The 26496-nt window shown below is 39.7% G+C and overlaps 1 long non-coding RNA gene across 1 annotated transcript; it reads right to left on the reverse strand.

The window, feature by feature from the left end:
- Positions 1-2026: 2026 nt before the first annotated feature.
- On the reverse strand, positions 2027-9857 carry LOC134357691 (uncharacterized). The gene is made up of 3 exons (XR_010020700.1): positions 9727-9857; positions 8578-8703; positions 2027-2043 (listed from the first exon to the last, which is right to left on the reverse strand). It is a non-coding gene; the product is annotated as an uncharacterized LOC134357691 (long non-coding RNA).
- Positions 9858-26496: the final 16639 nt, after the last annotated feature.

Raw genomic sequence — 26496 nt, forward strand, 5'->3', positions numbered from 1 at the left:
GTTGGCAGGCGTGCTGTTTAATAAACATTTATGAGAACAGTCAGATGGAGCTGGCCCACTTTCCAAACAATATGGCTGCCAGAGCCTGTTCCTGAGAGGCGTTATACTCGAGTGCACCTTCTAGGATTGACGAGCCACAGTCAGACAGGTGACATTTACTCAGAGAATCAGCTTGGCATGCCCAAGCTGCCAGCTTCATTGTAAAAAGCTTTTTTGGAAGAAACAAACAATTTCCATCATGGAATAATTTCCAGAATGTGGCCTTATGCCAGTGACAGCTGATATCTGTTTTGCTTTTCCTCAGACAACTTTGGTGTCCTTTTCCTTGCTCGAATTTTATTAATTCTCTGTGGTAGCATACCCACCATCTACAAACATAGGCAGATAAATGAAAGGTTACGTTGCAGGTTTTTGTACAGTCAACGCAAATGGATATTGTACTTGACATCCTGTGAAGTTGTTTCTTTCCCTTGTATCTTGTGGGAACAGGGGACCTTCTGGGCCTGTTCTAACCTCACTGCATTTTTAATGCTGGTCCCTGAAATGCAGGGCAGCAAGATGTTGTCACCTTGGCATATTTTATCACTGATCAAACATTAGTCGGCAGCTGTTGTAAACTTGTAACACTGTCTCATCAACGCTGGCTGCTGCCTCATGGCAAGAGTGTGGGATCTTACTCTGTTTTTTTAAAACTGTACCACATGTGCATGGGGTTTCTTAAGGGATTTGCTTTAATTTTTTTTTGCAGTATGGCTGCGGAGTCCCAAGCTGTGTGCCTTGTTGGCAATGATTGATTACCCAATATCTAATTAAACCTGATCCAATCACTTATTATGCAGAGTGTAACAAACAAACTGAAATCGACTGTCAACCTCTGTGATTGATGATGCCGCCAATTCTGCTTTTGTTTAGTCTAATGTCTTGATGCTTGTTATAACCGGCAAAGCTGTATTCGACAAAGCATTCTGTCAGTCACCACATGATAGTCCATTGCAAACAGAACAAATTTTTGGTAAATGAAAATTATTATTTGGGACAGAAGAGGTTTTGTTTGGGTTGTACTGTACAATCAGAGCAGAGCCCTAGGGTGCATAGCTCTTGGGGGTGCGATTATGATAATGCACATTTGATGTCATGGCAGACATGACAATAAGCAAAATTTAACAGAGCAATCATTTATTTTACTATCCACCAGAATATTTCTCCTTAGCATTTTGGAAGAAGGAAAAGAATACTCTCCATTTTTCTTGGTACAATGCAAAGAGGAAGAGAAATACTGAACAGTATGATTGAAATAAAAGGATTGCCTAACAATTTCAATTGAACACATGCAAATACACAGATGTTAGAAAAGCATTCTATTGATGTATATTCCTATATTGTATTTACTCTGTTAAAAGATGTTTTATGGGTGCCTCAATCCATTACATAGAAAAGTTGATCAGTTTGAAGTATACTTTAGATAGCAGGCTATACTGGTGTTATTTTCAATCGCAAAACCTAGCTGGCTTATATGAGTATATCCAAATCAATGATAAGGCATTCCTGAGGAAGTTACTGTATTTATTCCAATAAAAATGTTATATAATTTCAACGTCATAAGCACAATTCATCTGCTGTAGGAATGCATTAGAGTCAGCACATTTAAGATTTTTTTCTCCTTCTTGGGAATTTTCCAAATTGACTGTTTAAGAGAGGTGATAGGTTAATGCTAACACTGCCCCATTTACTCCTATTACAGTTTGCAGAAATACAGGCTGCTGACTTCCAGCAGGTGGCCAGCTAACTATGAAGCAATCAGAGTAAACCCATTTAACTTTTAAAGACATTGTGGCTTCCTGCTAGCCACTTCAGTAGGTATGCAATGAGTGGAACAGCTTGGAACAAAGCAATGTATTGTTCTTGGCAAGTTTTAGTCACAGCTTCTGTCCTGAATTGAGGAAAAACATATTCTAGACGGAGAATGCTATACATTACCTAATGTAACAGCAGCCAAGATTTCATTGTAACAGCTTCTCTGCCAGGCGTTATTATTCGTCGTGACTAGTAGCAGTTCCAACAGAACCATAAATATAAATGAATGACATATGTCCTCGTATAAGGTAATTAAATGAACAAATGATTGTGATTCATATAACTATAAAATGGACTTAACCTTAGACCACGGAGATCATGCTGGAGATTTACTGTTACTATAAGACTTTCACCAGTTAAAACTATATTACATTTTTATGAGTTAAAAGGTTTGATGGCTATAACAAAATATGTGGTATATTCTGACAAACCCAATCTATTTTATTTAACAAATAATTATTCTGCTTTCTATTCAGGGTTTGTCACTTTTCATTGAATTAACAATGATAAACATTATCATTTAGTATCTAATGATGAATACTATCACAATATACTTAAGAGGCAGCCTGGATTTTTCTCAATCCCATCTTTTAGATTGTTGTTATTTTTTTAAACTTCTCCCAAATGGATGAGCTTAATATCTCAGTAACTGAGAGTCAAGCTAATGTTAACTTTATACTTGCTTTTCATTAAATTTTCATAAACGTGCCTCTGATTACAAAAAAAACATAGAAGTAATTCCCTGCGCTACTATTTTATATACTACTCTCAATTTATATATATTAAATAGTAGGAACCCTATAAAAGACAATAGTTCTCTTCTATCACAATCATAAATAGGCTATATAAACTTATGTAATAGATATAGTATGCATTTTACACCAAAATACTTACAAATTGTAATTTCTAATGGAAGTAAATTCCAATGGTTTCTTACAGCATTAAAAATAAATGTTTGAAACCAGGACACAGAGAGGCTAACATTACAAAATGCAACTAAATTTAGCATGTGAAATGTTATCCCAGGCAGGGCTTACAGGACATTTCTCTTAATTTTCACTTCAATTAATCTCAAGAACTTCATTTTCCGATCCCAGTGACAGTAGCCTCCAGGTCCTCTGGAGCAACTGCACAGAGAAAATTATCTGACACATATCAAACAACTGAGAACTGACACCCGGACAACATTAATCAAAACTTTCTCATTTCCTGAAGAATTAAGCATTAAATAATTAATTCAGCCACTACAGGCTGCTGTAAAAGAGGACTCATGCTTCCCTGCTGGTATGAATTTGTCCTTGTCTGAAAGACTAGATTGATATATTTATTATTTATCAGATTAATCATGGCCAGAAACATTATAGATTTGCAACTGGACCCTGTCAGTAACATTGCAGGTACCTGTAACTGAAGCACAAGGGTAACTATGCACATCAGCTGAATTCGAAGGGGTACTCTAGCCTGAAGCATTATTTTTAAAAGAGCCACAAAATGTTGATATTGATTTTCCACACCCATGAAGACCGGAGGGTCTTGAGGTCATTCTTATGTCTGTTTACAAAGGACAGGAAAGGCTTGTGAGGTATAGATGAAAATGCCGACCATTGCCTGCAAACTAGTCATTATTTCTTTCAAAACATCCAGGAGTTTGGAATTAATGCTTTTCTATGATTATCAGTGCACCCTTATTGCTTGTTATAGGCTATTATGCTCAAAATATCTGTATTTAAAATTATGTTGTAAGGTAACAAAGGTTACTCAGATGCTCTGAAGGATTTCTAAAGAGCTCAGATGTAGACATCAGTATGGCTTGTTCTTCAAAGTAATTGTTTTTAAGATTATATCTAAAGCATCCTTTCCTGAAAATGCTCATATTTCTTCTGTTTTGAGCTGCCAATTTAAATGAAAACTTAACATATCATAGCCATGTGCCATATTCCCATCAACTCTCAGTAAAACATACTTTGCTCTTAATGGCACTCAAATTTCAAGCAAAATGTTTTAAGTCTTAATTCTTGGTGATCATTATCTGTGGGAGTATAAAAAGGAATTTACAATTCCTTTAGTCTAAAAAGGGCCCTGGTGATTTAATGTATTCATGAAGTGTAGATCCTAATTCTATGCATTATAAAATAATAAATTTGCAGTTCATTTTAAGTTATAGGCCCAGAAAAATTCTTGCTATCCCCTTAGAAAAAAATATACAAGCTTTATCAAACATAAAGAGCATTATGCAAGAATGTGGTAGACGATAGATTAAGCAGGTAATGTTGGGCATTGAGAGTACACCAAGGCGGAGTTTCAGGAGGACTAAATTTGGAATTGGAACTATCGGGTGTTGGAGGATAGAAAATCCTTAATCAGATAACTTCCACCATCTCCAATGGGATCCCACCACTAAGCACATATTTCCCTCGCCCACACAGGGATCACTCCCTGCACGACTCTGTTGTCCCTTCATCACTCCCCACCAATCTCCCTCCTGGCATTTATCCTCGCAAGCAGAACAAGTTCCACACCTGCCCCTACGCCTCCTCCCTCACTACTATTCAGGGCCCAACAGCCCTTCCAGGTGAGACGACACTTCACCTGTGAATCTGTTGGGTTCATTTACTGTATCTGGCGCACCCAGCATGGCCTCCTGTATATTGGTGAGACACAACGTAGATAGTGTGACTGCTTTACCAAGCACCTATGCTCCATCTGCTCGAAAAAGCGGGATCAGCAATTAACCTCCCATTTTAATTCCACTTCCCAATCCCATTCTGACATGTCAGTCCACATCCTCCTATACTGCCAGAATGAGGCCACACTCAGGTTGGAGGAGCAACACCTTATATTCCAACCTAATGTAATGAATATCAATTTCTCAAACTTCTGGTAATTGTGCCCCTCCCCTTCACCTTCCCCCATTCTCATTTCCCTCTCTAACCTTACCTCCTTACCTGCCCATCACCTCCCTCTGGTGTTGCTCCCCCTTCCCTTTCTATCATTGCCTTCTGTCCTCTCCTATCAGATTCCCCTTCTCCAACTCTTCACCAATCAACTTCCCAGCTCTTTACTTCACTCCTCCCCCTCTCCCGGTTTCACCTATCACCTACTACCTTGTACATAAGAACATAAGAAATAGGAGCAGGAGTCGGCCATCTGGCCCGTCAAGCCTGCTCTACCATTCAATAAGATCATGGCTGATCTGGCCATGGACTCACCTTCACCTACCTGCCTTTTCCCCATAATCCTTAATTCTCCTACTATGTAAAAATCTATCCAACTTTGTCTGAGGTCGCCTCCACTGCTTCATTAGACAAAGAATTCCACAGATTTACTACTCTTTGGGTAAAACAGTTCCTCCTCACCCCCATCCTAAATTTACTCCCGAATCTTGAGCCTATGTCCCCCAGTTCTAGTCTCACCTACCAGTGGAAACAACTTTCCTGCCTCTATCTTATCTATCCCTTTCATAATTTTCTATGTTTCTATAAGATCTCCTCTTATTCCTCTGAACACTTCTTCCTCCCCTCCCCATGCCTACTTATCCTAACTTCTCATCTTTTTTTATCCAGTCTCAATGTAGAGACTTGGGCCAAAATCTCAGCTACTTAAACCTTTCCATAGATGCTGCCTGGCCTGTTAAGTTCCTCCAGAATTTTGTGTGTATTGCTTGGATTTCCAGCATCTGCAGATTTTCTCTTGTTTGTCATTAATCAGATATCTGAACTTTTAACTTTGATCAGAGGATGAAGAGGTATTGTGTCAAGGACCACTGGGGTTGGTAGAGTCTAATAGGTTTCTTTGATATTCCTTGATGTTTCTTTCTCTCTTGAGGTGCTATGTGATTGCCTTTTCTAAAGTTAGTATTGAAGCAATTTCCACCATCTTTACATGCCAAGTATTCGAGATCATAAAAAGCAGGGATGTTTAACAAGAAGAGGTTTTGTCATCTCATCTCACTTGTGGTTGGATCGCAAATCATTTGAAATATGAGTTGTCTTTAGTTGCAAACATTGTGCTTTTTCTTTATAATCTCTGTCAGTACCATTCATGAATTCAAAGGAACCTATCAAATGGTGACAATGCACAGTGGTGTTGCAGGTGGTATAGTTATTTCACAGTTCCAGAAACATGGATTTGATTTTGACATCTACTGCCATTTGCACAGAATTTGCTCATTCTCCCTGTGATTATGTGTGTTCTTCCAGGTCCTCCAGTTTGCTTCCAGGTCAAAGGTGTGGTTAATTGATTACTATAAGGTATTCTCAGTGTGGGTGGAAGATATGAAAAGTCAAGGGTGTTAACAGTCACATGTACCACACTGAATTCAATGAGAAGAGGGAATTGCAGAATCCCAAACAGCACAAGGTAATTTTATTTTTCTCATTTTCCTGGGGGTCCACAGGAGGTTCATTAAAATGATCCCGGTAATGAAGCGGTTAATGAATGAGGAGCATTTGATGGCTCTGGGCCTGTATTCACTGGAGCTTAGAAGAATGAGAGCGGATCTCATTGAAACCTACTGAAAATCGAAAGACCTACATAGAGTGAATGTGGAGAGGATGCTTTCTATTGTGGGAGAATCAAGAATCAGAGAGCACAGTCTCAGAGTACACGGATATCCCTCTGGAACAGAGATGAGGAGGAATTTCTTCAGCCATCAGTTGGTGAATCTGTGGAGTGCATTGCCACAAGTGGCTCTGGAGGCCAAGTCATTGAGCATCATTAAAGTGGAAGTTGACTGGTTCTTGTAAGGGCATCAAATGTTATAGGGAGAAGACAGGTGAATGGAGTTGAGGGATAATAAATCGGCTATGATGGAATGGAAGTAGACTCCATGGGCTAATTTTGCTCCTACATCTTATAGTCTTTTATCTCAGAATCAGGTTTATTATCATCGGCATGTGTCGTGAAATTTAGCAGCAGCGGTTCAATGCAATACATAATATAGTAGAAAAAATAAATAAATCAATCAATTACAGTATATATACATTGAATAGATTAAGAATTATGCAAAAACAGAAATAAAATGTATTTAAAAAGTGAGGTAGTGTCCAAGGGTTCAATGTCCATTTAGGAATCAGATGGCAGAGGGGAAGGAGCTGTTCTTGAATTGCTGAGTGTGTGCCTTCAGGCTTCTATACCTCCTACCTGATGGTAACAGTGAGAAAAGGGCATGCCCTGGGTACTGGGGGTCCTTAATAATAGACACTGCCTTTCTGAGACACCGCTCCTTGAAGTTGTCCTGGGTACTTTGTAGGCTAGTACCCAAGATGAAGCCGATTAAATATACGACCCTCAGTAGCTTCTTTCGATCATGTGCAGTAGACCCCCCCCCCATACCAGACAGTAATGCAGCCTGCCAGAATGCTCTCCACAGTATATCTATTGAAGTTTTTGAGTGTTTTTGTTCACATACCAAATATCTTCAAACTCCTAATGAAGTATAGGAGCTGTCTTTCCTTCTTTATAGCTGCATCGATATGTTGGGTCCAGGTTAGATCCTCAGAGATCCAGGTTCTGGTAGTCAAGGATCCAATTGCGGAGGGTGGTACAGAGTCCCAGGTTCAGTAACTTATCAATCATGATTTTGGGAATGATAGTGTTAAATGCTGGGCTATAGTCGATGGACAGCATCCTGACATCAGTGTTTGTATTGCCCAGGTGGTCTAAGGCAGTGCAAAGAGCCATTGAGATTACGCCTGTCATTGATGTATTTTGGCGATAGGCAAATTTCAGTGGGTCCAGGTCCTTGATGAGGCAGGAGTTCAGTCTAGTTATGACCAACCTCTCAAAGCATTTCATCACTGTAGATGTGCATGCTACTAGGTGAAAGTATGATCCTTTTACGGATGGTGCGCTAGGTGAGTTTGTTAGTTTTCCAGTGCCGCCTGGGGTTGTTTAGCTGTTATCTACAGATCTGTGAGTCTGGGCCAGGGACTGGAAGTTGGGGCACAACATCTGCAAATATGAGCATCCAAGGCCAAGCACTGGAGGTTGGAGGCCTGGGGTTGGCATCATGTCTGTGTGTGAGTGGATGGGTGGGAAAGGGACTCGTCTCCTTTTTATTGCTTTGTTCTGTTGTTGTTGTGACTGTTGCTTGAGTTGTTCTGCTGAATATTGTGGGTATGCTATGCTGAGGCTGGAATACATAGCGACACTTGCAGGCCACTTTCAGCATAGCCTTGGTTGTGTTGGCTTTTAATGAATGCATTTCACTGTATGTTTCAATGTGCGTGTGATGATAAATAAATTAATCTGAATCAGAAGAGCATTTTTAATTTTGAATGGTGTTTGAATATATTGGAATGTGAATGTTGTATTCACACACATTAATCACAGCTTGACCAGCCAGTAAGCTCAGGATTGGGATTTCATTGATTGGTGAGAATCTAAAAAGCCCAGTCTATCCATTACACTTGTGAGGGCCCTGCCCTTTACTGTGCTGTAACAAGTTAAGGATCTGTTGGAAGCCCAGCCATACTGCAAGTAAAAATGGGCTTGAGGTTAGATCCCATTTTCTGTAAAGCACCATTAGCCTTTAGACAGAGATATAAATGGGCAAGATATAGAAGGATGCAATCCTATAGCTGGCAAATTGGGTAAATGTAGATGAGATCACAATGTTGTGATGGGACAAAGGGCCCTTATCTCTGTGGCATTTTTGTGTTTCACTTCCATCCTTAGAGACCTACTGGAATTTTCTATGACCTTGAGGAGAAAATTCCTTACCTTTGTCTCACAAATCCCTTCATGAATTTCCATCAACCAACTCATCCAGCCTTGTGTCCCACCAGGGCTGCAGCCTTGCCTGATGTTAAAGCTGAGAGGCTTTTTTTTATCAACTTGTAAGTGTCCCTAATATAAAATTATAAGCATTTGAGTAAATACCTAACATACTATATTTTTGTAAAAAAAAATTCAAAGAAAATTAAAAAATTAATTATATAAGAAATTCTCTAAAGCATGAAATTAAAATTGAGTGAAAAATAACATTTTTTCTTCCTATTCTCTAGGTAGGAGACTCTATTCATTTGAAAGGGGTGCAATTTCTTTAACGTGATATTACAACTGTAAAGGAGGAAGGTTAAGGTAGGCTTAGTTTCTTACTTAAAATCTGAGGTGAAAGGCTTTACTTAAATATTTAAATAAGCCACCACTCTCCAGTCTGCCAAACACCTCTACCCCCCCCATCACACACACACACACACACACACACACACACACACACACACACACACACACACACGCACACACACACACACATACACACACACACACAAAATAAGAGATGCTGTAGATGCTGGAAATCTTGAGAAACACACATACTAAATGCTGGAGGAACTCAGCAAATCAGGCATCATCTATGAAGTGGAATAAACAAGTCAACAACTGAGGTCGAGACCCTTCATCATTCCTGTTGTATGTAGATCCTGTCTACCTCTCACATTTAAGAAATATCGGTGAAATTATTCTTGGTGTCTAATCAATATTTATCCCTTTGTCAACAGTTCTATACTCATTATGCACACTTCTGGCTAGCAGTTCCTCAGGGAACTGCCCACTCTCTCTTCTATTTTCCTATCGCATCTCTAATTCTTGTGTCTGCACATAGAGACACAGAAGTCAGGGACAAACTGGAGCTCAGATGCTAAAACATCTGGGTTCATACTGACCACTGGGTCCAAGGTCGGAGTACGAACATTCTAGGCTGGGAGTCTTACACCATTGAGACATTTGAAAACAGTTCCTAGTGCTTCAGGGCTTTTTTGGGAACAAAGTCCCAAGATCAACTGCCCAAGTGCCATGTGCCAAGTGCCAAGTGCCACTCATTTACCCTTTGAGCCACAAGATGGCCAAGGCAGTCAGAAAAAGTCGTACCGGACATTCAAAGACCTTTTACAACTGTGGGAAAAATCATGGGAAGCAGGCAGAGGCGACAGATCAGATCAAGCATCATCATGTTTCTGGGAGATTCTTGTGCTGCATTTTCTGCTCTTCAAAATTATTGCTGTTGGAAGAGACAAAACAGGGATGTGAAAGAAATCATGTAATTTTTTTTTCTCTTTTAGTGCAGTTAACTGTTAGTAGTGCAATCACTCAAGCCATGTATGATGTTCTCCATAGTGATTATTCCCTTAATGGGGAACGTCTGTGCGTGACTTTGTTTAAAGTGGGGAGGCTGATCCATGAGCAGCCACCTCATGGTCCTTGACAAATCAGGGTCAGGGGTCAGTGGCGTGACTGGAGGCCCGTCACAGTTGCAACCTTCCTCCACCTTCGCTGCCATTGTGATGTGTCATCAACTTCCACTAGCTCCACCGTTGAGATTGGATCGCTCTTTGTTTGACCTTACCACCATGGGTAACCTTACCAGGAGCCAAGCGCTGGAGGGCAGCACCCTTGCTATTTCAGAAACTCATAAGCCTCTCCATCACGAAGAGGTGACAATCCTCGGAGAGTCAGATGACTGTTGATCGGGGGGGGGGGTGATCAATAAACATGAAGACACGCATGGGACTCACAAACAGAATCTAAAATAATCTAATGTACAAATGAGGATCTTCAGGTCAAGAGAAACTAGGATTTCTTGGAAAAGCAAGAATTATAAGGGAATATGAAACCCATATGCGAATATGTTCTTCCTACTGATCTTTTACTAATTTCTATTAAGATGTTGGCGTTTGTTTTTATTTTGAATGATACAGCTATTTTACAAATACATAATTATCCATCCAAGTGATAACTGTTGTTTGTTTCACTGTCTCTTATTAAATGTAATTTTGTATTAACTTTCAAATGGAAGCATAATTAATATAATGAAATAATTTATATTATCTAACAAAGGATTCATGCTGTGTTGAAAATAAGATTTGTAATGTAACTTTTAAAATTATAAATACTCCCCCCTTTTTCTCATCAAGTTAGGTCATGACAGTTACATTACTGACTGGCTAATATAATTCCTTACCAACAGTAAAATAATCGTTTGACTGGATTTGCTCATTAAATATTTGAACTGAAGATCAGATGGTGCTTTGCCAGGTAATTCACTTTATATTCTGTTTGCAAGGAACTTTTACCTCATTTCTGCTTATTATCTTGTTCGGATGCAGCAATATTAGTTGAAGACATGCTTGCAAATTATGAAATCATGCTTACAATTCTCCATTGTGGTCAACAAGAACACACTGAGAAAAACAATTTCTTATTCAAACCACAGCTCCCATGGGGGCAAGATGAGAAATGATTACAACTCCCACTGTACTTAAATTGGTCTATTTTTTTTCCCATGGAGTGTTGGTGCGAATTCACATTAGGTTGTTGATGCTGCAGTTTATTATTTTCTTATTTTGGTCCTGGTCTCTGTGCACTATCTACAAACAAAGCTTATAAAAGCTTCATTCTTTTATGTATAATTGCTGAGAATGGTTTAGCACTACTGCAGGGTTTATATGAGAAATAGTGCCAACAGCTAAAGCTAAAAGAATTGCATTATAGATCAAAGTTATTTTTCTACTTTTTTTTCCAGAGGGAGGGAAGAATTGGGATTTTTGAACCATCAGTCATGACAAAGTTCCTTCCTTTTGTGACATGTACACATTTTCAATTATACTTCAGCGAGGTCATCGCTGAAGGTCACCAGAACCCTGCATTTACTTTGCAATTAAAGACCCACGGGTTTTCGAGCCTACATTTCTCTGGCCCTAGTTGTGTTCAATACAGAATTTGTTGACCTCTGGTCATATTTATCATTACAACCTTCAAACTCATCCTTAAAACTACCATTTATCCATCATATTTTTTAAAGAATTTTCCAGTACTATTATCACTTTGTTACAGGAGTTCCGCCCTCCTTGTGTGGAGCTTCATCTTCTGGGAGTCTGTACAAGGAATTTGGAAGCAAAGAAGAGCAGATCCCACAGGATTTTCCAAACAATATGCGTGGCAGATTCTGTAGGGCCAATGACCTCTATGCCTATATCTTCAATGAATGCTCTCAATGGGCAAAACTCTACCCTAGGAGCATGCGTGAACAAAATTCCCTTTACATAGTCACATTTCTGTCAGGAAAATATTGTCTCTGCTTGTTTTAACATCATCTCTGTGCAGCTAAATAACTCACTCATTTGTTTCAGGGTATCCAGAATGCTCATATTTTAAAAGTTCTGGTCATTTTCAGTTTTAATCTATTTTTAATTCGATGAGTGGAGATCGCCTCAGAAATGCTGTTTCGCGCATGTTTTGCGCACAGAACATTGAACAGTGCAGCACAGGAACAGGCCATTCAGCCCACAATGTTGTACCAAACCAGCTAAAATGCAAAGGAAATTTCTCAGTTTCCCTCAGTATTTCTTTCAATGCAACACTGTCAGTTTGAAGATTGTCATTTTGTTTAAATGTAAATGATCACCCAAGGGGAGGAAGATTGGGTAGGAGGATATCACTTGTCAAAGAAAGATAATTGAGTCCATTCATTTTTCTGTCCATTTACACAAGTGCAAAGCAAAACTGTTCTAACATAACAAAATGCTGTCACAATACACGATACAATACTTTTACACAAGTGCAAAGCAAAACTGTTTTAGCATAACAAATACTCGAAGTTTCATTCCTGTCAGCATCTAAATATGTGTCTCTTAGAGTATGTTACAGGGAATTAATTATCGGAAATAGAAAGATGGCAGAGTTTCTAAATAATTATTTGGGATCAATCTTCGTGGTAGAATGCAATGAAGTGATCTCAATAATAATGGATAATCAAGGGGCTTCAGGAAGGAATTTGAAATTTTCTGTCTCACTGGTGAAAAATTAAAAAGCAAATAAAAGGGATAATGGCTGGCAAATGATTGGGACCTGGATTGCTGCAGAAGTGTATGTGTTGGTCATAATCTGAAAGGGATTGATAGGATGGATGCTGAACGGATGTTTCCCTTGATAGGGGCATCAGAAGTTAGGAGCACACCGTAGATCTCATTCATTTCAGACTGAGAGTTCTCAGGTCAGAGAATTGTAGTCCTTTACCTGTCAGTGGGAGTGGTGGCGTTACAGATTGAGATGGCATGTAGCGTAGCAGTTAGCACGATCACTTTACTGCACCAGCAATTATTGATCGGGTTTCAATTCCTGCCATTGTCTGTAAGGAGTTTGTACATTCTATCCATGGCCACATGGGTTTCTCACATTCCAAAGCCATACATTTAGGGTTATGCCGGAAGTATGGTAACACTTGAAGGCTGCTCCCAGCACAATCCTTGGACCGTGTTGGTAGTTCATGCAAAAGGAAGTGTTGCACTGTATGTTTTGATGTTTCAATCTTAATGTGACAATTAAAGCCACTCTTGAAAAGGCCTGCTTTGGATCATGGTGATTCTCAATCTCAGCTTGATGGTGAGTGTTTCTTCTGTAAATGTTTAAAGGTGCTATTTGTACAAGGTAGAGTGCTACAAGGGTGAGTTCTCATTCCTCCTGTGACTTCATTACTCCAGGCTCGAACAGATCCTTACCTAAAAGAAAGAACAGTGAAATACCGTAGCAAGCCCTACAGACCACAATATCTGTGCCAATTTAAACAGTACATCTGCCTGCATATGGTCTATACTCCTCATTTCCTTGACTTTATGTACCATTTTGAAGGACTCTTAAAGGAAGCCTTCAGACAGGCACATGCCTCCTTGTTCATAAGCTCTTCAGCATGAGTTTCCAATAACTCCTCCAGCTTCATTGGTCAATTTGATATTGTCCTCTCAGCATTTTATCATCCATGGGAATCCATGTACACTCGCATCCTTCAAGACCCACATCTAATCCATGTTGAAGACTTATTAGAAGAATAAACACCCTTTTCTGTTACATGTTTCAGTACCTGTACAAACTTTGTACTGCCATGATGTCTGAAAATGCTGCCTTCCCCACAAGACAATGTTATGCAGAAACGCACATTTCTAAAAACATTCCAACCAGCTCAACACACATAAAATGCTGGAGGAACTCAGCAGGTCAGGCAGCGTCAATGGAAGTGAATAAACAGTTGACATTTTGGGACGACCCTTCTTCAGGAGTGAAAAGGAACTGGGAAGATGCCAGAATAAAAGGGTGGGGGAGGAGAAGGAAGCTGGCAAGAAGGTGATGGGTGAAGCTGAAATCTTACTTAAATTCATTGGCATTTTCCGAAGATCCATAACATCCCTCACCAGGTAGTCTGGTTTTGTTCTGTTAATGCAAGTCTTGTCATATCATCTCCCTTCTTCCTCAATCTCAAAGGCACATGTCATTGATTTTGATCTTTGAATCACTCACTTAACGTTTTTGCCTTTCTCTCCATTATCACAACTCTTTCCTTCATAACATATAGTGCATTTCCAAGGATTAGATTCTGGGCTCTTTTCACAGATAGCTGCAGATTTTTTTTTCCCAGGGCAGAAATAGCTAATATGAGGAGGCATAATTTTAAGGAGATTGGTGGATAGTACAGGGGAGATGTCAGAGGTAAGTGTTTTTTACGCAATAGAGTGATACGTGATGTAACACGGTGGTGCATCAGATACATTATGGATATTTAACATACTCTTAGTTAGGCACATGGATGATAGAAAAGTGGAGTGCTTTGTGGGAGGGAAGGTCAGATTGATATCAGAGTAGGTTAAAAGGTTGGCACAGAATTGTGGGCTGAAGGGCCTGTACTGTGCTGTAATGTTCTACATTCTATGTTCTATGTTCACTTTATTTGCATTATTGAGAATTATCTGTAAATTGATGCTACAAGACTTAATTAATGGTTGATAGCTCATGTTTTTTTATTTCTGTCAATTACATTCAGGTTAATGGTCATAGCTTATCATGACTCCTTAATCAAGATGGAATCTTCAGACTGCTAGGATGTTTCAAAGCCTTCTTAAAGGATGTGCAGAATAAATCATGATGATCCTGATAACACCAGATCTGTGTAACCTCGATGATCTCCCTAAAGACACAGCGGTGTAAGAGAAAGTGAGTAAAAACATTTCACTTGGAGACTGACAGCCTTTCATTATATTGAGAAAAACTTCATCAATCAAGGACAGACCCTAAAGAGTCAACACATTAGGGGAAAAAATCAATAAATTTGTGTAGGAAATTCAAAAGAAACTTGTTATGAATTACCGAGTTGGTGAAACGTGGATTTTACTGCTGCATAAACACAGATATAATTAATGACAATCTAAAGAAGGATATAAGGGAGAAAAAAGTAGAAAGTAAAAACTGAGTTTGCAGGAAACTCTCAGCAAGTCAGGCAACATCTATGGAAAGAGAATGAAAGTTAACGCTTTAGGTTGGAACCCTTCTTCAGAACCAAAAATGATAAATGCCTCACCTGTTGATATTTCTTATTCAGCATTTTCTGTTTTTATTCCAGAAGTTCAGCATCTGTAGTTTAGCTCATCTTCAAGGAATAAAAAGTATCTACTGGTAATACTGGACAACCTGAGGTAAAGGGACGTTCGTGCAAAGTATTGCAGTAGTTTAGATCATTTGGGCATGGCAATCTGGCTTTATTCTGTTAATTCTACATAATTTTACAAATCTTTGCTTAACCTTGTTCATGGACCTACAAGTAAGAATAAATGCCTTCTCTATCTTTGCCAATATACCCTCATTCACTACTATCCCAGTGAGCAGGAACCTGCAGTGAAACGCTGGCAGTTTGATAAAAACACTGGCATTTAATGTACACAATACAGTGAAAGTTTTGAACCATGCTATTGGTTAACTGAGGGCTATTGTCATGTCTGAGAGAAGTTCCGATGTTAAGTCTCCCCACAGCATCTTGTGATTGAGGCCAAACTCACCGAATCCAAACAGCTACACTGGGATGTCTGTCCACCCAAACTGCTTCAGTTTAGTTCAAGTGGAGAAGCTCTAAGGTGAGAAGAAAGAACATCAACAAGAGAAAAGAGTAAGTTAGATGGTCTCAATCCATAATATCGACAGTTTATTCATTTCCATTGATGCTGCCAGACCTTCTGAGCTCCTCCAACATTTTGCATGTGTTTCCTTGGATTTCCAGTATCTACAGAGTTTCTTTATGTTTAAAATAATTTATGTATTTTTAATTAAATGTGCTTCTTCCATGGTTTTACTTGTTTGAGTGTTTTTAAGGTTTTATTATATTTCAGTGTGGAACAGGCCCTTCCAGCTCAGTAAGCCATGTTGCCCAGCAACCCACTTATTTAACACTAGCCTAATCACAGGACAACTTACAATAACAATTAATCTACTAACCGGTCGGTCTTTGGGCCATGGGAGGAAACCAGAGCACCCAGAGGAAACCCACACAGTCACAGGGAGAACGTACAGACTCCTCACAGACGGCACTGGAATTCAATTCTGAGTTCCAATGCCCCGAACTGTAGTAGCATCATACCTGGCCTCTTCACCCAATTTAGTGTTTCATAAAGGTATATTTAAATCAATAAAAGTACAAAATTGTTTCTTTCAAGTTGCCAGTGCAGAATGTATATATACCAGTAAATGAAATGAGTGGTTTTATAATAGTTAGTACTTCTCGATAACTGTTCATGGTCTTCACATCAAGGATCTCGGCCCATAATATCGACTGTTCATTCCCCTCCATAGATAATGCCTGACATGCTGAGTTCATCCAGCATTTTGTATTTGTTCTACAGCAGCATTTGTATGATATTCCTCCTTTTAATTGGAAGCATTCAAGCAAGGATTGAATTCATTAAGGTGAATTGTTCAGTAGCCAATGAACAGGATGGCTTTATTGGAAAAACAGTTACATCAAACAATCTCCAAAATAACAAAAGAGAGTCTGTCAGCTTTCACCACAATTTGAATGACTTCTGGGACATCCAGAGTTTCATTCTGTTTTCTGGAAGCTCATTAACAAGTCAATGTATTCATCTGTTAATCAACAATAATTAGTTTTGTTGGAACCACTCTAGTTATCTGTATCTGTCTTGAACAATATGAGAGCTTCACAATCCAGTCACATTTATTTTGATCATGGACACAAGTTTTAATTTACTGATCAGTTGTCTTGCACAGCCAATTAATATTCTACTTGAGATAATTGCAGATAATTATTTGAAGTCTTCTCAACATCAATATGCAAAATATACTTCATGCCTTGGCACTCAGTATAGATAGGTTTTGATGTTTGTAGAACTTTTAGTAGAACTGGTGCAGTTAACATGACTAGAAATTACACTTCATAAATAGAACAATTTTTATTCTCTTTCATTTTCATTATTTGATTCATATTTGATATCATTTGTCTCTGATTTCAAAAGCAAAAGTGTTATCTATATATCACATTACCTACACTTTCACAGGACTTACATTTCGTGTGAACAGAAAATATACTTGGCATAGGAAGGTTTTCTCCAGCTATAGGCACCACGGATCAAGAATGTGTTGAAAAAGCAAAATGAGATTTTTTTTGGCAATATAGAAGGGAATAAATTTGGGTTAACTAATTTATTAACTGGTTTGCCTTTTCTTAACAGATTGTGGTTTCAACCTGATGGGATGGCAGCATATGCACATTCGTTTTTAATCTGGCATACAAATGTCACAGATGGAAGGAAGATCAGTCAGTTGCTGCCATTATCTCCATAACATTTGTGTGTACCGGTCCAAAGGGAAAAGTGGAACGTAGAGTGTTGGCACTGATATTAATTCTAATGCTAACTTTCTACCTTTTCATTGATACTCTGGAAGTAGATACCAGCCTTTAGAACTGAAGGATGTTGCAGCAAATCAATGCTAGTAAACGTAGATATTGGACTTTCCCACTTCCCACAGAACCAAGATGCAATTACATAATTTCTTTAAGAAGAAACTTTGTGTCAGTACAATGCATTAAATGAGGTTTTTTTTTGATAAATGATCACTATTGACTTAGCCACAAACGAGTTGCCAATTGAAGGCATTGTAAATGTCAGATGAAGCACCTGACATCAATTTTTATCCAAAACTCACAAAAAGGGCAAAGACATATGTGGATAGATGATGGAGTATTTGAAGAAGACTACATTAGTAATGAACTTCACCATGGACGGTCCAAAACATGGCTGTGAAAGGAGATGGGTTGGGCATGGGGGGAGAAACCCCATCCGTAAAAACCCAGATGGCAACAAATGCAAATGCCAACAGAAATTCCAGAGACTTCATCCCTGGGAGAGGAAGGAGCTTTGCTGAGATGGGCTACACCTGGGGACAACTTGAAAGACTGGCCTAGGACAGAGGACCCTGATGAGCTGCTGTCAGAGGCCTATGCCCTGGTAGGAGTGATGAGCTTAAGTAAGTAAGTACATTAGTAATGCCTGCGTAATTTTGTTCAGACACTTTGGTTCACTGCTAGTCCTGAGGATCTCATCACAGGAGAATAACCATGTAAGGACCAGTAATAATTACTGTGCCCTCCAAATGATGTTATTAAAGGAGCCAAGATTATTTAATGTAATTTCCTGTGCACAAGTGTAAGGAAAATGAAATCATTGTTACTCCTGATTCGATGCAGCACAAAGCACAAACACAATAAGGTAAAGAACACAATAAATATAAAGATACCTTGTATACTTAGATTCATTGTCTGTCTATAAAGTGGTGCTAGGCTATACGTAAACTGACTGACTGCAGATAATTAAGTAATGTGGAATTAGTGGGTGGAGGTACTGCTTGGGGACAGTAACTGTTTTTGAATCTGGTGGTCCTAGTGTCGATGCTACATAGCCCTCTCCCTGATGGGAGTGAGACAAACAGTCCATGAGCGGGGTGTGCAAGATCGTTCATGATGTTATCTGCCCTCTTCCGGCACCTTTCTGTATGTGTATCCTTGATGGTGGGTAGGCTGGTGCCAATGATGCAGAGGGCAGTTTTGATGTCCCATTGTAGAGCTTTCCGGTCTGGTGCATTGCATTTTCCGTACCAACCAGTGACACAGCTTGTTAGGATACTCTCTACTGCGCGTCTGTTGAATGGAGGAGCAAAGACCAGCTTGCCTCAGAAGCCTCTTCAGAAAGCTATAATAATGATTCATAGTATTGAAATAAGAAGACATAAAGAGACTGTCTTGACATTTTTTGCAGGGAATATCTTGGAGGTAGATATCCAGAGAATGAAGTTGTATTGAAGTTACATAAGGTAGATAAAACTTTCAATTTGTTAAACCATAGATTAATTAAACTATATCCCTCATAATAGTTCCCTGGAATGAAAAAAAATGATTCGAAAAATGCATCCCTTATGTGCTCACTTGTGAAAAGATGAATGAAAAGATCATTTGGACAAATCAATTGCTCATTTAATGTGCTATTATTTCAGTACAAGACTGGGAAACTCATTGTGATATTGATGACCTGTTCTGTTTGAACAGTTGACTATTTGGAAATTAGATTGCAAGTGAGATGAACACATGTACATTTTTGGCTTTCAAACAAATGTTTGTTACCAACAACTTACTAGTGTTATAAGACCATAAGACCATAAGACAAAAGAGCGGAAGTAGGCCATTCGGCCCATCGAGTCTGCTCTGCCATTTTAACATGAGCTGATCCATTTTCTCCTATTTAGTCCCACTCCCCTGCCTTCTCACCATAACCTTTGATGCCCTGGCTACTCAGATACCTATCAATCTCTGCCTTAAATACACCCAATGACTTGGCCTCCACTGCCACCCGTGGCAACAAATTCCATAGATTCACCACCCTCTGACTAAAAAAATTTCTTCGCATTTCTGTTCTGAAAGGGCGCCCTTCAATCCTTAAGTCATACCTTCTCGTACTAGACTCTCCCATCATGGGAAACAACTTTGCCACATCCACTCTGTCCATGCCTTTTAACATTCAAAATGTTTCTATGAGGTCTCCCCTCATTCTTCTAAACTCCAAGGAATACAGTCCAAGAGCGGACAAACGTTCCTCATATGTTAACCCTCTCATTCCCGGAATCATTCTCGTGAATCTTCTCTGTACCCTCTCCAACGTCAGCACATCCTTTCCTAAATAAGGAGCCCAAAACTGCCCACAATACTCCAAGTGAGGTCTCACCAGCGCCTTATAGAGCCTCAACATCACATCCCTGCTCCTATACTCTATTCCTCTAGAAATGAATGCCAACATTGCATTCGCCTTCTTCACTACTGACTCAACCTGGAGGTTAACTTTAAGGGTATCCTGTACGAGGACTCCCAAGTCCCGTTGCATCTCAGAACTTTGAATTCTTTCCCCATTTAAATAATAGTCTGCCCGTTTATTTTTTACTGCCAAAGTGCATAACCATACACTTTCCAACATTGTACTTCATTTACCACTTCTCTGCCCATTCTTCCAATCTATCCAAGTCTCTCTGCAGACTCTCCATTTCCTCAGCACTACTGGCCCCTCCACCTATCTTCGTATCGTCAGCAAACTTAGCCACAAAGCCATCTATTCCATAATCCAAAACGTTGATGTACAATGTAAAAAGAAGCAGCCCCAACATGGACCCCTGTGGAACACCATTGGTAACCGGCAGCCAACCAGAACAGGATCCCTTTATTCCCACTCTCTGTTTCCTGCCAATCAGCCAACGCTCTATCCACGTATGTAACTTTCCTGTAATTCCATGGGCTCTTATCTTGTTAAGTAGCCTCATGTGTGGCACCTTGTCAAAGGCCTTCTGAAAATCCAAATATACAACATCCACTGCATCTCCCTTGTCTAGCCTACTGGTAATTTCCTCAAAAAATTGTAATAGGTTTGTCAGGCAGGATTTTCCTTTAAGGAATCCATGCTGAGTTCTGCCTATCTTGTCATATGCCTCCAGGTAATCTGTAACCTCATCCCTGACAATCGACTCCAACAACTTCCGAACCATGGATGTCAAGCTAACAGGTCTATAATTTCCTTTTTGCTTCCTTGCCCCGTTCTTAAATAGCGGAGTGACATTTGCAATCTTCCAGTCCTCCGGAACCATGCCAGAATCTATCGACTTTTGAAAGATCATCACTAATGCCTCCGCAATCTCCACAGCTACTTCCTTCAGAACACGAGGGTGCATTCCATCTGGTCCAGGAGATTTATCTACCTTTAGCCTATTCAGCTTCCTGAGTAGTTTCTCTGTCATAATTGTGACTGCGCACACTTCTCTTCCCTACCACCCTTGAGTGTCCGGTATACTGCTGTCTTCCTCAGTGAAGACTGATGCAAAATACTTGTTCAGTTCCTCTGCCATCTCCTCATCTCCCATTACAATTTCTCCAGCATCATTTTCTATTGGTCCTATATCTACTCTCACCTGTCTTTTACTCTTTATATACTTGAAAAAGCTCTTCAATATTATTTGCTAGCTTCCTTTCATATTTAATCTTTTCTCTCTTAATGACCTTCTTGGTTTCCTTTTGTAAGGTTTTAAAAACTTCCCAATCCTCTCTCTTCCCACTAATTTTTGCTTCCTTGTATGCCCTCTCTTTTGCTTTAACTTTGGCTTTGACTTCTCTTGTCAACCACGGTTGCATCCTTTTTCCACTCAAAAATTTCTTCTTTTTTGGAAGATACCTGTCTTGCACATTCCTCATTTCTCGCATAAACTCCAACCACTGCTGCTCTGCTGTCTTTCCCGCCAGTGTCTCTTTCCAGTCAACTTTGGCCAGTTCCTCTCTCATGCCACTATAATTTCCTTTACTCCACTGAAATACCGACACATCAGATTTTGGCTTCTCCTTTTCTAATTTCTCAGTGAACTCAATCATGTTATGGTCACTGCCTCCTAAGGGTTCCTTCACCTCAATCTCTCCAATCACCTCCAGTTCATTACACAATACCCAATCCAGTACAGCCGATCCCCTAGTGGGCTCAACAACAAGCTGTTCTAAAAAGCCATCTCTCAGACATTCTACAAATTCTCTCTCTTGAGATCCAGTGCTGACCTGATTTTCCCAATCTACTCGCATGTTAAAATCCCCCACAGTTATCATAACACTGCCCTTCTGACAAGTTTTTCATAGTTTTTTAAAAAAACTATTAAATTTACAAAAGATATGCTTGAAGTTTCAGTGGACTTCTAATTGTTTTAAAGTTAATGACAATCATTAACAAAACATAAAATGGCCCAGAACACCATTTCTGGAAAATCAAATTGGCATTTTTCTCCACGGGTGCTATTTGGGAGTTTGTAGGATTTCTGTAGATCTGCAGATATTCGTTTTGATTTTTTGGCAAGGCGCATGCCAAATACATTTGCATTTCCAAAAACACTACTTATATTGTCCAGAAGTTTCCAGAGCTGTAGTATAAGCTTAAGTGGGTTTAATGGGAATCCTTGTAGACATCCATTCCAACATCTGCACCTCAGAGTTTGCAAGGCCATATATGAAGAAATATATCTAAAGATCTGGATGTTGAGAAGGTTTGGCTTCAGTAAGGCAGGAACTGTAAAAAGTAATTAGTCATCGATATAGAGAGAAACAGAAAGGAAACTTGAAAATTAATTGGAAGGGGACACTAGCAGGGATGATGGCAGAATGGCAGTGCCTGGTGTTTCTGGAGGAAACATGGAAGGTGCAGAAAAGATACATCCCAAAGATGAAGAAGTACTATAAAGGGACAACCGTGGCTGACAAGAGAAGTCAAAGGCAGCATAAAAGCAACAGAGAGGGTATAATATAACAAAAGTTAGTGGGAAGATAGAGGATTAGGAAGCTTTTAAAAACAGCAGAAGTCAACTAAAACAGCAGAAGGACAGAAAAGCTTAAATATGAAGGTAGGCTAACCAATAATATAAAAGAGGATACAAAAATGTTTTTTCAGATATAAATAAAAGAGAGGGGATCGTTGACTGCTGGAAAATGATGCTGGAGAGGTAATAACAGGGGACAGGGAAATGGCAGAAGAACTGAATATGTATTTTCCATCAGATTTCACAGTGGAAGAAACTAACAGTATGCCGAAAGTTTGAAAGTGTTAAGACGCTGTAGTGAATGCATCTGCTATTACTAGGGAGAAGGTGATTGGAAAAATGAAAGATCTGAAGGTAGCTAAGTCACCCGGACCAAATGGACTACACCACAGGCCAAAGAGATTGTGGAGGCATTAGTAATGTTCTTTCAAAAGTCACTAGATTTCGGCATGGTTCCTAAGGACTGGAAAATTGTAAGTATCACTCCACTCTTCAAGAAGGTCGGGAGGCCGAAGAAAGGAAATTAAAGTCCTGTTAGCCTGACCTCAGTGGTTGGGAAGATGTTGGAATCAATTGTTAAAAATGTAGGTTTGGGGTTCTTGGAAGCACATGATAAAATTGGCCACAGTCAACATGGTTTCCTTAAGGGAAAATCTTGCCTGACATGGAATTCTTTGAACAGATAACAAGCAGGATAGACAAAGGAGAATCATTGAATGTTGTGTACTTGGATTTTCAGAAGGCCTTTGACAAGGCATTACACATGAGGCTACTTAGCAAGTTTAGAGCCCATGGTATTACAAGAAAGATACTAGCATGGATAGATCACTGGTTGAGTGGCAGGAGGCAAAGAGTGGGATTGAAGAGAGGCTTTTCTGGTTGGCAATGGGTAACTAATGGTGTTCCACAGGGGTGGGTGTTGGCATCGCTTCTTTTTCTGTTATATGTCAGTAGTTTGGATGACGGAATTGATGGCTTTGTGGCCAATTTTACGGATGATATGAAGATAAGTAGGGGGAAGGTAGGGATCAGGGAGGCTGCAGAAGCACTTGGACAAATTAAGAGAATGGGAAAAGAAGTGGCAGATGGAAATCAATGTCAGCAAATGTATGGTCATGGTCCTCGGTAGAAGGATCAAAAGCATAGGCTATTTTCCAAACAGAGAGAAAATTAAAGAATCCAAGGGGTAAAGGGATTTCAGAGTCCTCGTGCAAGATTCCCTAAAAGTTAACTTGCGGGTTGAGTTGTACTTTTGTACTTTGCCAGCACAAAGTAGCACCATTTTGGGAGGACTGGAATGGAAAAATGAGGATGTAATGCAGAGGCTTTATAAGTCACTGGTAAAATCTCATTTGGAGTATTGTGAGCAGTTTTGGACCTCGTATCTAAGAAAGTTTGTGCTGTCATTGGAGAGGGCTCAGATGAGGTTCACGAGAAAGATTCCTGAATGAAAGAGTTATCGTATGAGGAGCGTTTGATGGTTCTGGGCTTGTATTTGCTGAAACTTAGAAAAATGAGGGGGATCTCATTAAAACCTATGGAATTTTGAAAGGCCTCGATAAAGTGGATGTGGAGAGGATATTTTCTATAGTGGTGGAGTCTAGAACCACAGGGCACAGCCTCAGAAAAGAGGGACATCCATTTAGAACAGAGATGAAGAGAAATTTCTTTAACCAGAGTATGGATTAATCTGTGGAATTAGCTGCTACAGGTAACTGTGGAGGCAAAGTCATTGGTTATCAGGAGAAACAGACTTTCAGCATCTACTCTCAAACTTTCTTAGAATCCGATATGTTTTGATGAGTTCACCTTGTATAATTCTAACTCATACTCAAATACTTTTTCCAGGACAACATTCTCAGACCAGTAACTCCTTGCTGCATCGGCTCAGTGATAAGCATATGCTTTCTTAGCATGCAAAAGCATCATTGCTACACTCCAGATGTGGTCTCTTCTTGAATATTTGCAACAAGGCTTCCTTTTACTTGTAGTCCAATCTCCTTTGCACTGAAACTGAATGCACAATTTATCGACTAATCAATTGCTGGATCTAGGATCACAGAAACAAAGAAAACCTACAGCACAATACAGGCCCTTCGGCCCACAATGCTGTGCCAAACATATACTTACTATAGAAATTACCTAGCGTTACCCATAGCCCTCTATTTTATTAATGTTAGTTTCTGCATGTTAGTTTCCTGCATCCTAATCAATTCAAGTACAAAGAATCAGTAAATGCTCACCATTTAAAACATTCTGATTTTTGTTCTCATTCTACATTATATTCCATCCGTATCTTCTTGTCCATACAGCTGTGCAGATTCCAAATGTCCTCACCTATTTTATTTGTATATTTTTTTTTTATTTTTAGCTGGAGATACGGCACAATATCGGGCCCTTCCCAAGAAGCCCACACTGCCCAATTACCTGCATGTGACCAAATAATCTTCTAATCTGACTGTCTTTGGAACCCAGAACACTTGAAGGAAACCCATGGGTCATAGGGAGAACACCAACATTAAGCAGCAGAATTGTATCCAGGCTTCTGGCACTGTTATGCTAGTCACTACAATATTGTGCTGACCTGGCACTTCAGTGTGCAGCAAACTCAGCATGCATTTTTCATTAAATCATTGTAAATGGCTGAAAAGCCTGACAATGTTCCATTGCCATCCCAGTGGTAGAGACCAGCCAGCCTGAAAATGGATTATGTGTCCCTTGTCCTTTAATACATCCTCTATCCGGTACGGAGACACAAGAGATTGAAGACCCAGGAATTCCAAAGTAAAGAGATAGTTGGTTTCTGGACCAAAAATTTTGCCTCTGCAGATGCTGCTTGGCCTGTTAAGTTCCTTCAGCAATTTGTTTCACATCAGAAATGACAGAATAATATCAGAAATTGTAGCACAGTGAATATGTTACTGCACTAGTCTCCAAGATTCTATATTAATGCTTGGCACTCTATCACAATCCCACTATTGTAGATGGAGAATTTACTTTCAATAATTAAGACATTAGATTAATCCAAGGCAAAGCTGACGAGGGTGAATCTGACTACTCATGACTGTGTGGCCAAATTCTCTTTCTACCTCCATTTACAAGTTTGTAGATGGCACCACCATAGCAAGCCATACCTCAAACAACGGCAAGATGGTCGACAAGACACAGACTTATACAGTTTAAAACAATACATAGACTCCATTATTCCAAAGAAAAGTTGCACAGTTTCTACCCAAAACACAAAATAATCTGCAGATGCTGTTGTCAAAGGAACACTCACAATGCACTGGAGGAACTCAGCAGGTCAGTCAGCATCAGTTGAAAAGATTAGTCGACGTTTCGGGCCGAAACCCTTCGTCAGGACTAAAGGAAGAACTTTGGGGAGGGTTTGAAAAATGCTAGTAGTTGAAAAAAACAGTAATTTGAAAGACAAAGGGGTGGGGAGGGGAGGCAGGGAGGTGATTGGCAGGAGAACAACGCGAAGTAGTAGAAGGAGGCAGAACTATGAGGGAGGTGATGTGAAATAGGGATAGAGGAAGGGAGTGGGAGGGAATTACCGGAAGTTGGAGAATTCTATGTTCATAATTTTCCAACTTCCGGTAATTCCCTCCCCCTCCCTTCCTCTATCCCTATTTCACTTCACCTCCCTCATAGTTCCGCCTCCTTCTACTGTTATTCTCCTGCCAATCACCTCCCTGCTTCCCTTCCCGACCCCTTTGTCTTTCAAATTACTGTTTTTTTCAACTACCAGCATTCTTCAAACCCTCCCCAAAGTTCTTCCTTCAGTCCTGACGAAGGGTTTCGGCCCGAAACGTCGACTAATCTTTTCAACTGATGCTGACTGACCTGCTGAGTTCCTCCAGCGCATTGTGAGTGTTCCAGTTTCTACCCTGATGTTTCACCAGTTTGTGATAGATGTAAATCTGTGAACAGTAATTTGTCACATTCATTCTGGTCATGTTGTAAGCTTTATGCATACTGTAAAAG

Source organism: Mobula hypostoma, chromosome 17, assembly GCF_963921235.1.
Source record: "Mobula hypostoma chromosome 17, sMobHyp1.1, whole genome shotgun sequence".
NCBI lineage: Eukaryota > Metazoa > Chordata > Chondrichthyes > Myliobatiformes > Myliobatidae > Mobula > Mobula hypostoma.